The sequence below is a fragment of the Arachis stenosperma genome, chromosome 1 (assembly GCF_014773155.1).
Source record: "Arachis stenosperma cultivar V10309 chromosome 1, arast.V10309.gnm1.PFL2, whole genome shotgun sequence".
Taxonomy (NCBI): domain Eukaryota; kingdom Viridiplantae; phylum Streptophyta; class Magnoliopsida; order Fabales; family Fabaceae; genus Arachis; species Arachis stenosperma.
The window spans coordinates 102,587,830-102,595,658 of NC_080377.1; positions in this window are offsets into that span (position 1 = coordinate 102,587,830).

Here is a 7,829-nt window from a genome sequence, read left to right on the forward strand (position 1 = left end):
ATTCACCTTATTCACCACCCGGTTGGACTAATAATGATGCTCGACTTCAAGATGGGTGTGAAAATAAAGTGTGGGATCCCAGATTACAAGAAGCGGATCAACTTTGGGAGCCCCAAGCTTGTGAAGAACTCCATCAACACTTGGTGCAACAAATAGGGAATCTTGGGGCACAATGGAGAATCAAGCATTGGTGGGAGTTCCAAGATGAATACAAGTACAAGCTACCTTGAGAGGAGCTCCCCATAAGTCCAACTTAAGGACAATAAACAAAAGTGCTAGGTGGGAGACAACCCACCATGGTAATATCTTTTCATTGTCCTTTTTGTAAATATTGGTAGGAATTAGTTTGATTTCATATTTTGTTTAGTTTAATTAGTAGTATAGCATGTTAAATAAGGTTTTAGGGTGTTTTGGTAGCTGTTTGGAGGTTTGGAATACTTGGATTGGTGCAAAAACATAGAATATTTTTGAAAAACAGAGCACCATTCACACGTATGCGCACTATACGCGCACGTGTGCCTCAAGCATTTTCGCCTACCCACGCGGCTACGCACATGACGCGCACGCGTTGATTGAGAAGTTCCACCTTCCATCAAAAAACCCGAGAGTTAGGCCTGCATTGTGCGGAAATTGGGCCTAAGGCACAAACCGATTCACACGTACACACACTGGTGCGTACGCGCCCTTTTGGCAACTTGCAGATTGATGCGCAAGCGCACCGTGCGCGTGCACGCCGATAGTGCCACATGCCCTCCTGGTGCATTTTCCAGAGAGTTCTGCCCACGCTGCACCAACGTTGTGCCTTTCGCACATACCCATCCGCGCGTACGCGCACATGCCGCATACGCGCCACTCTCGGAATAATCCATCGACGCGGACGCGCTCTGTACGCGTACGCATCGCATCCATTGCACTATCATCCATGCGCGCGCCATTCGTGCGTACGCGTGGATTCCCTTATTTCAAGCATTTTCTTTCTTCTCTTCTCTCCATTTCTTTCCTTCTCCCTTCTTCTTCGCTTCTTCTATGCCTCATCCAACACTTCCAAACACCACTTATAACCATTTAATTAGTTAGTTACTTAGTTTAGTTTTCATTTTATTTTCTCTCTTTTCATTATAAGTGTTGGATTATTGATTTTGTTAACTACACATTGCTGCCTCTTATTGCCTAAATGCCATGTTGGCATGAATGTTTTTAGATAATCTTTGTTGGATTCTATTGTTGAGGTTATATTTTGCTACTTGGTTTTGAGTTCTTCATGCTTACCTTTTAAGAATACCAAGTGATGAGAATTACCTTCGAGCTTGTAACTCTTCTTGAATTACATGATTTGGCCACCATGTGATTTGAGCCTTATTCTGTGAATAGGCAACCTCTTGATGGATGATGTTGAGCATTTACTTTAATGCATTGTGTTTCATGATTATATACATCCATACGCTTTTAGCTTGTGTGCTCTCATGCTTCTTTACTGCTTGTTTTACCTTAAAATTTCACTTAAAGCATCTTAAGCACACTAGGATAAGTGAAGTGTATACTTCTTTTGTGACATCACTTTTTATGCTAGTGTGTGTTCTAAACCGCGCAATTTAGAATTCACACTTATTTGTCACTAGTGTCACACTAATTCACTCACTCATTCCTAGTGATTTACCTCATTCTAACAATTATGCTTCCTTGCTTTTGTCTCTTCTTATCTTATGGTGTTATTTTCTGTTTTTTATGAACAATGCACCACAAGCAATAACAGAAGCAAGACTAAGAACACGCAGCACCGGTTGACCTACTAGCTGAAGGTAGCAATCTGGAGAGTCACCGTACCCCTTTGCTCATCTTTGAGTGCACCGAGGACGGTGCAAACTTTTAAGTGTGGGGAGGTCTTCCGACCAATCGGCGATTTTGGGTGACAAATTTCTAATCTCAACACTTTTGCATTTCATTTTAGGTTTTTAGGATTTTTACTTTCATTTTCCTATTTTTGCATACGTATACACAATAAGCTTAGTCAAATAATGAAGTTTTTCAAGAAATCTATCTATAGGGCACCTCAATTGCTTTGAGTGAAAACTTTTCATAGAACTTGCTTGAATTATATATCTTGTGGATCATGTTTTGAGCCAAGAACACAAGCTTGTGAGATTTGAGTCTAATGGTATGGTTACATCTTATAACCACTTATATTTCCTTCTTGTGTGCAATTATTCTCTTTCTATGATTGTAATCTTTGATTTGTTTGATTCTTTATGTCCATTATTTTGTGTATTCATGCATTTATATGATTGAGGCCATCATTTCATTAGCTCACTTATCCAAATAGCCTACCTTTTATCTTCCATTGTTAGCCAAATTTGAGCCTACGATTAACCCACTTTGTTCTTTAATTTAGCACATTACAAGCCTTAAAGCGAAAAAATAATAAATGTCCTTATTTGGATCTTTGATTAGCTTAGGCTAGTGTGTGTGAGTATCATTCAAGTGTGGGAATCTTGGGACATTGGAGAAATAAAATGGTAGTTTTGTATTTTTATTAAAATTATTGGGAATTGGGTACATGCTCATGTATTGATAAAATGTATAGACCTTATGCATTGATGTTCTTGCATATAATTTGAAAGAAAGAAAAAAAATGAGAAAAAAAAGAAAAAAAAATAGAAAAAGAAAGAAACAAAGAAAAAAAAAGAAATAAAAAGGGGACAAAATGCCCCAAAGTAAAGTCCAATAAAGATCAATGCATAAGTGTTGTGAAATGGAAAGAAAATTCATGAGTATGTGAAAAAGTGAAAAATGGGTAGTTAGGTTAGCACTTAATTGTATAGGATGTCATAGGTTAGGTGGGAAGTTTAAGCTCATCAAAGATTCAAATTTCAAGCTCACTTGACCAAATATGCATCTTACCTTGACCTGAACACCATTACAACCAATGAAAAGACCTCATGATATGTGTATGCATGCATGAAATGAATGTCGATTGTTAGAAGAAAAAAAATTTTAGAAACCATGCGTAGAGGAGAATTGAGTGAATCGACCCTAAGCACATGAGCGAATAGAGTGCAAACACATATCCGGTGAGGGTTCGATTGCTCAATTACATGTCTCCACCTACACTCATCAACTTTCATGCAAGTTTGTAAAAAAATATTTAATAGCCCAATTCAATTGTGGATTAGACTCGCTAGTCCTTAGCCCTTGTGCATATATGCTTCTTGGGAATTGATTTATTTTGACCAAGCAATTGCATTCATTTAGATAGTTGCATTTAGATAGGTTACATATAGTTTAGTCCCATTGAATAAATGCCATACCCTTACTTCATTCTTAGTTTAAGCATGAGGACATGCTTGGTTTAAGTGTGGGGAGGTTGATAAACCCCATTTGTAGGGTTTATCTTGTATTGATTTTAGGGGATTTTATGACCTTTTACCCACATTTATTCAATGAATTAGCATGATTTTGTGATTGTTTCCTTATTTGTACTTAGATGTGAAAACAAGCTTTTTAGGCCTTTAACCTGATGATTTTAATCTCCCTTTGATTCCACTAGATGCCTTGATGAGTTTGTTAGTAATTTCAGATTGAAAAGGCTAGGAATGGATCAAAAGAGTGAAGAAGAAAGCATGCAAAGTGGTGAAGATCATGAAAAGCCAAAGAGTTTAACTCGTCAATGGACGCGCGCGCGCACCTGGCGCTTACGCACACCCTGCGAAATGGCCCATGGACACGTACGCGTGCTGTGCGCGTACGCGTCGATGCTGATACTTGATTTTTAAGTGAATTCGCACCCAACGAATTCTGGGGAGTTGTGGGGCCCAATCCCAACCAACTTTGGCGCCTAAACTGCTATTTAAAGCCAAGGATTGAAGAGCAAAGGGACTTTTTGATCCATTTACACTAATTAGGATTAGTTTAGAGTTAGTTTTAGAGAGAGAAGCTCTTACTTCTCTCTAGGATTAGGATTAGGATTAGGTTTAGTTCTTAGATCTAGGTTTTAATCTTTGCTTCCATCTTCTTCTACTTCTCAATTCCTTGTAGTTACATTCATTCTTCTTCCATTCTTTTGTTGTAATCTATTTTATTTTGTTCTTGTGTTTTGTTGTAGATCTACTTTTGTTTCTTCTACTCTCTTTCAATTCAATCAAGGTAATTCACAATAATTGTGTTTCTTTTGATTGTTGTTGTTAATTCCTTTTAATAATTGTTAGATTTCATTCGTGTTATCAATTTACTATGCTTTTTTTTTGTACCTTCCAAGTGTTTGATGAAATGCTTGGTTGGGTTTTAGTGTAGGTTTTGTTCCTCTTGGCCTAGGTAGAGTAATTAGTGACTCTTAAGTTATCTAATTCCTTTGTTGATTGATAATTAGAAGTTGCTAATTGATTTGAATGCCTCTAAAGCTAGTCTTTCCTTTAGGAGTCGATTAGGACTTGAGGAATCAAATTGATTCATCCACTTGACTTTCCTCCATGGTTAGAGGTTAACTAAGTGGGAGCAATGGACAATTTGTTGTCACAATTGAAGAGGATAACAAGGATAGGACTTCTAATTCTCATACCTTACCAAGAGCTTTGTTAGTTGTTAGTTTATTTCCTTGCCATTTATAATTCTTGTCTAAAATCTTAAAAAATCCCAAATATAACTCAACCAATAACAAGACACTTCATTACAATTCCTAGGGAGAACGACCCGAGATTCAATACTTCGGTTTATAAATTTAGGGTTTGTTTTAGTGACAAACAATCTTTTATATGAAAGGATTTTTGATTGGTTTAGAAACTATACTTGCAACGAGAATTCATTTGTGAAATTCTATACCATCAAAAATCTAATCATCAGATGTAAAATGTCATGGGTTCCAAAATGAATCTCTAAAAGTAGTTTTTATACTGAACTAGTAACCTAGGTTTACAGAAAATGAGTAACTAAGTGCAGATAGTGTAGAAATCTACTTCTGGGACCCACTTGGTGAGTGTTTGGGCTGAGCTTTGAAGCTTTCACGTGCATAGGCCATTCTTGGAGTTAAACGCCAGCTTGGGTACCAGTTTGGGCGTTTAACTCCAGCTCTGATGCCAGTTCCGGCGTTTAAACACCATTTTAGACCATCAAATCTCGAGCAAGGTTTGGACTATTATACATTACTGGAAAGTGCAAGATGTTAGCTTTCCAGCCCAATTGAGGGCCTGCCAATTGGATTTTTCTAGCTCCAAAAAAATGCGTTTGAGTGCAGGGAGGTCAGAATTTAACAGCATCTACAGTCTTTTTTCAGCCTCTGAATCAGATAATTGCTCAGGTCCCTCAATTTCAGTTAGAAAATACCTGAAATTATAGAAAAACACACAAACTCATAGTGAAGTCTAGAAATGTGATTTTTGAATAAAAATCAATAAAAATATAACAAAAAGTGAATAAAACATGCTAAAAACTATATGAAAACACTACCAAAAAGCGTATAAATTATCCGCTCATCACCTACCTTACACACAAAAAGTTCCATTTATTCGAACGATTGAATGTGATAGAAGTTTCAAGATGCTTAAGGAAAAGCTAACGACTACACCTGTGTTAGTACTACCAGATCCACAGAAACCTTTTGAAGTATACTATGACACCTTTCACAAAGGACTTGGAGTTGGCTGTAGTGGTGTTTGCTCTCAAGATCTTGAGACAGTATCTGTATGGCACTCAATTAGAAGTTTTCTCTGACCACAAAAGTTTAAAGTATATCTTTGACCAGAAGGATCTTAATATGCGACAGCGAAGGTGGATGGAATTTCTAAAAGACTATGATTTCAAGTTAAGTTATCACCCAGGAAAAGCGAACGTGGTGGCAAACACCTTGAGCAGGAAAAATTTGAGTATCTCTTGGATGATGATAAAAGAAGAAAGGCTGCTCACAGAATTTGAGAACCTTAAGTTGGACATGACTGAGACATCAAGTGGAGTCCGTTTGGCTAGGGGTGGCAAACGGGCCTAAACCCGCTGGGCCGGGCCGCGTAACCCGCCAAAAAAGGCGGGCTGGGCTGGAAAATTGAGACCACCAAATAGTAAAAGCCCGCCTAACCCGCACCGCTTAAACGGCGAGCTTTGGCGGGGCGGGGCGGGCTTCCCCACCGGACTTAGTATTTTTTTAGCAAGGGGGTATTTTTACAATTTTTTTGCCAAAATCCAACTTCCCCCAACCCAACTTACAAGAGAATGAAAATGAAAATTGAGTGTTTTGGATTATATTTATTTTGTTTTAGAGACAATATTCATAATTATGTTTTGGATTTTGTTTATTTTGTTTTGGAAACAATATTTATAATTATGTTTTGGATGAAAACATGGTTTATAATTATATTTATTAGATATTTATAATTACAAAGACTTTAATATTTGTGAATATAAAAATTATAATTTGTTTATACTTTTAGAAATTATAATAGTTAAAAGTAAAAAATAGGAGAGATTTTTTATGCCTTTATATATATTATTTAATAGTTAAAAGTAAAAAAAAAAAAAGAGGATTTTTGGCGGGTTAGAATTCTGGGACCGCCTCACTAGGCGGGGCGGGGCAGGGTGGGCCAGCCTGCCAAAGGGTGGGCTTCTGGCAGGGCAGGCTTTCCCGCTTGCCACCCCTACGTTTGGCACAGTTGCGTATAACACTAGATTTCAATATTAGTATTCAGCAAACACAAGCACAAGACAGAAATGATGGCAATGTTGAGATGTATGAGAGCAGAAGAACCAGAAGCTGTGAGGCAATATCGTAGTGGTCTATGGAGGTTTAAGAACAGAATTTGTGTGCCTAGCTCTGGATGCTTGTGGCAAAAGATTCTTGTAGAAGCTCATCAGAGTAGATTCTTAATGCATCCTAGAGTAACAAAGATGTATCAAGATTTAAAGCAGATGTTCTGGTGGCTGGGTTTAAAGAAAGATGTAACTAATTGTGTTTCAAAATGTTTAACATGTTAAAAGGTAAAGTTGGAACATCAGAAGCCGTCAGGAACCCTGCAACCCTTGGAAATACCACAATGGAAATGGGAGCAGATCACTATGGATTTTGTCACGAGATTGCCAAGGACCGCAACAGGACACGATGCTGTTTGGGTGATTGTGGACAGATTGACAAAGTTGGCACATTTTCTTCCGATTCGAGTTGATTATACTTTAGAAAGGCTGGCACGGATATATATTCAAGAAATTGTATGACTGCATGGGATACCTTCGTCAATTGTTTCAGATCGAGATCTGAGGTTTACTTCCAGATTTTGGGGAGCTTTTTAGAAAGGGTTTGGGACAGAACTGCACATGAGTATAGCATAGCATCCTTTGACAGACGGACAATCAGAGCGGACAATCCAGACATTGGAAGACATGTTAAGATCTTGTGTGATGGATAACCAAGGTAGTTGGGATAAGTATGGTGCACGAAATTATAATTCGCAAAACTGAACCGGCAAGTGCACCGGGTCGTTGGTGCGCGAAATTGTGAACAATACTTTTTCACAACTCTCATAATCCCCGGTCATGAACTCCAAAAACTTGGTAGCTCAATTCCATGGCATTACACAACTTCGCACAACTAACCAGCAAGTGCACTGGGTCGTCCAAGTAATAAACCTTACGCGAGTAAGGGTCGATCCCACGGAGATTGTTAGTATGAAGCAAGCTATGGTCATCTTGTAAATCTTAGTCAGGCAGACTCAAATGGATATGGTGATGAACGAAAGTAACATAAAAGATAAAGATAGAGATACTTATGTAATTCATTGGTAGGAACTTCAGATAAGCGCATGAAGATGCCTTCCCTTCCGTCTCTCTGCTTTCCTACTGTCTTCATCCAATCCTTC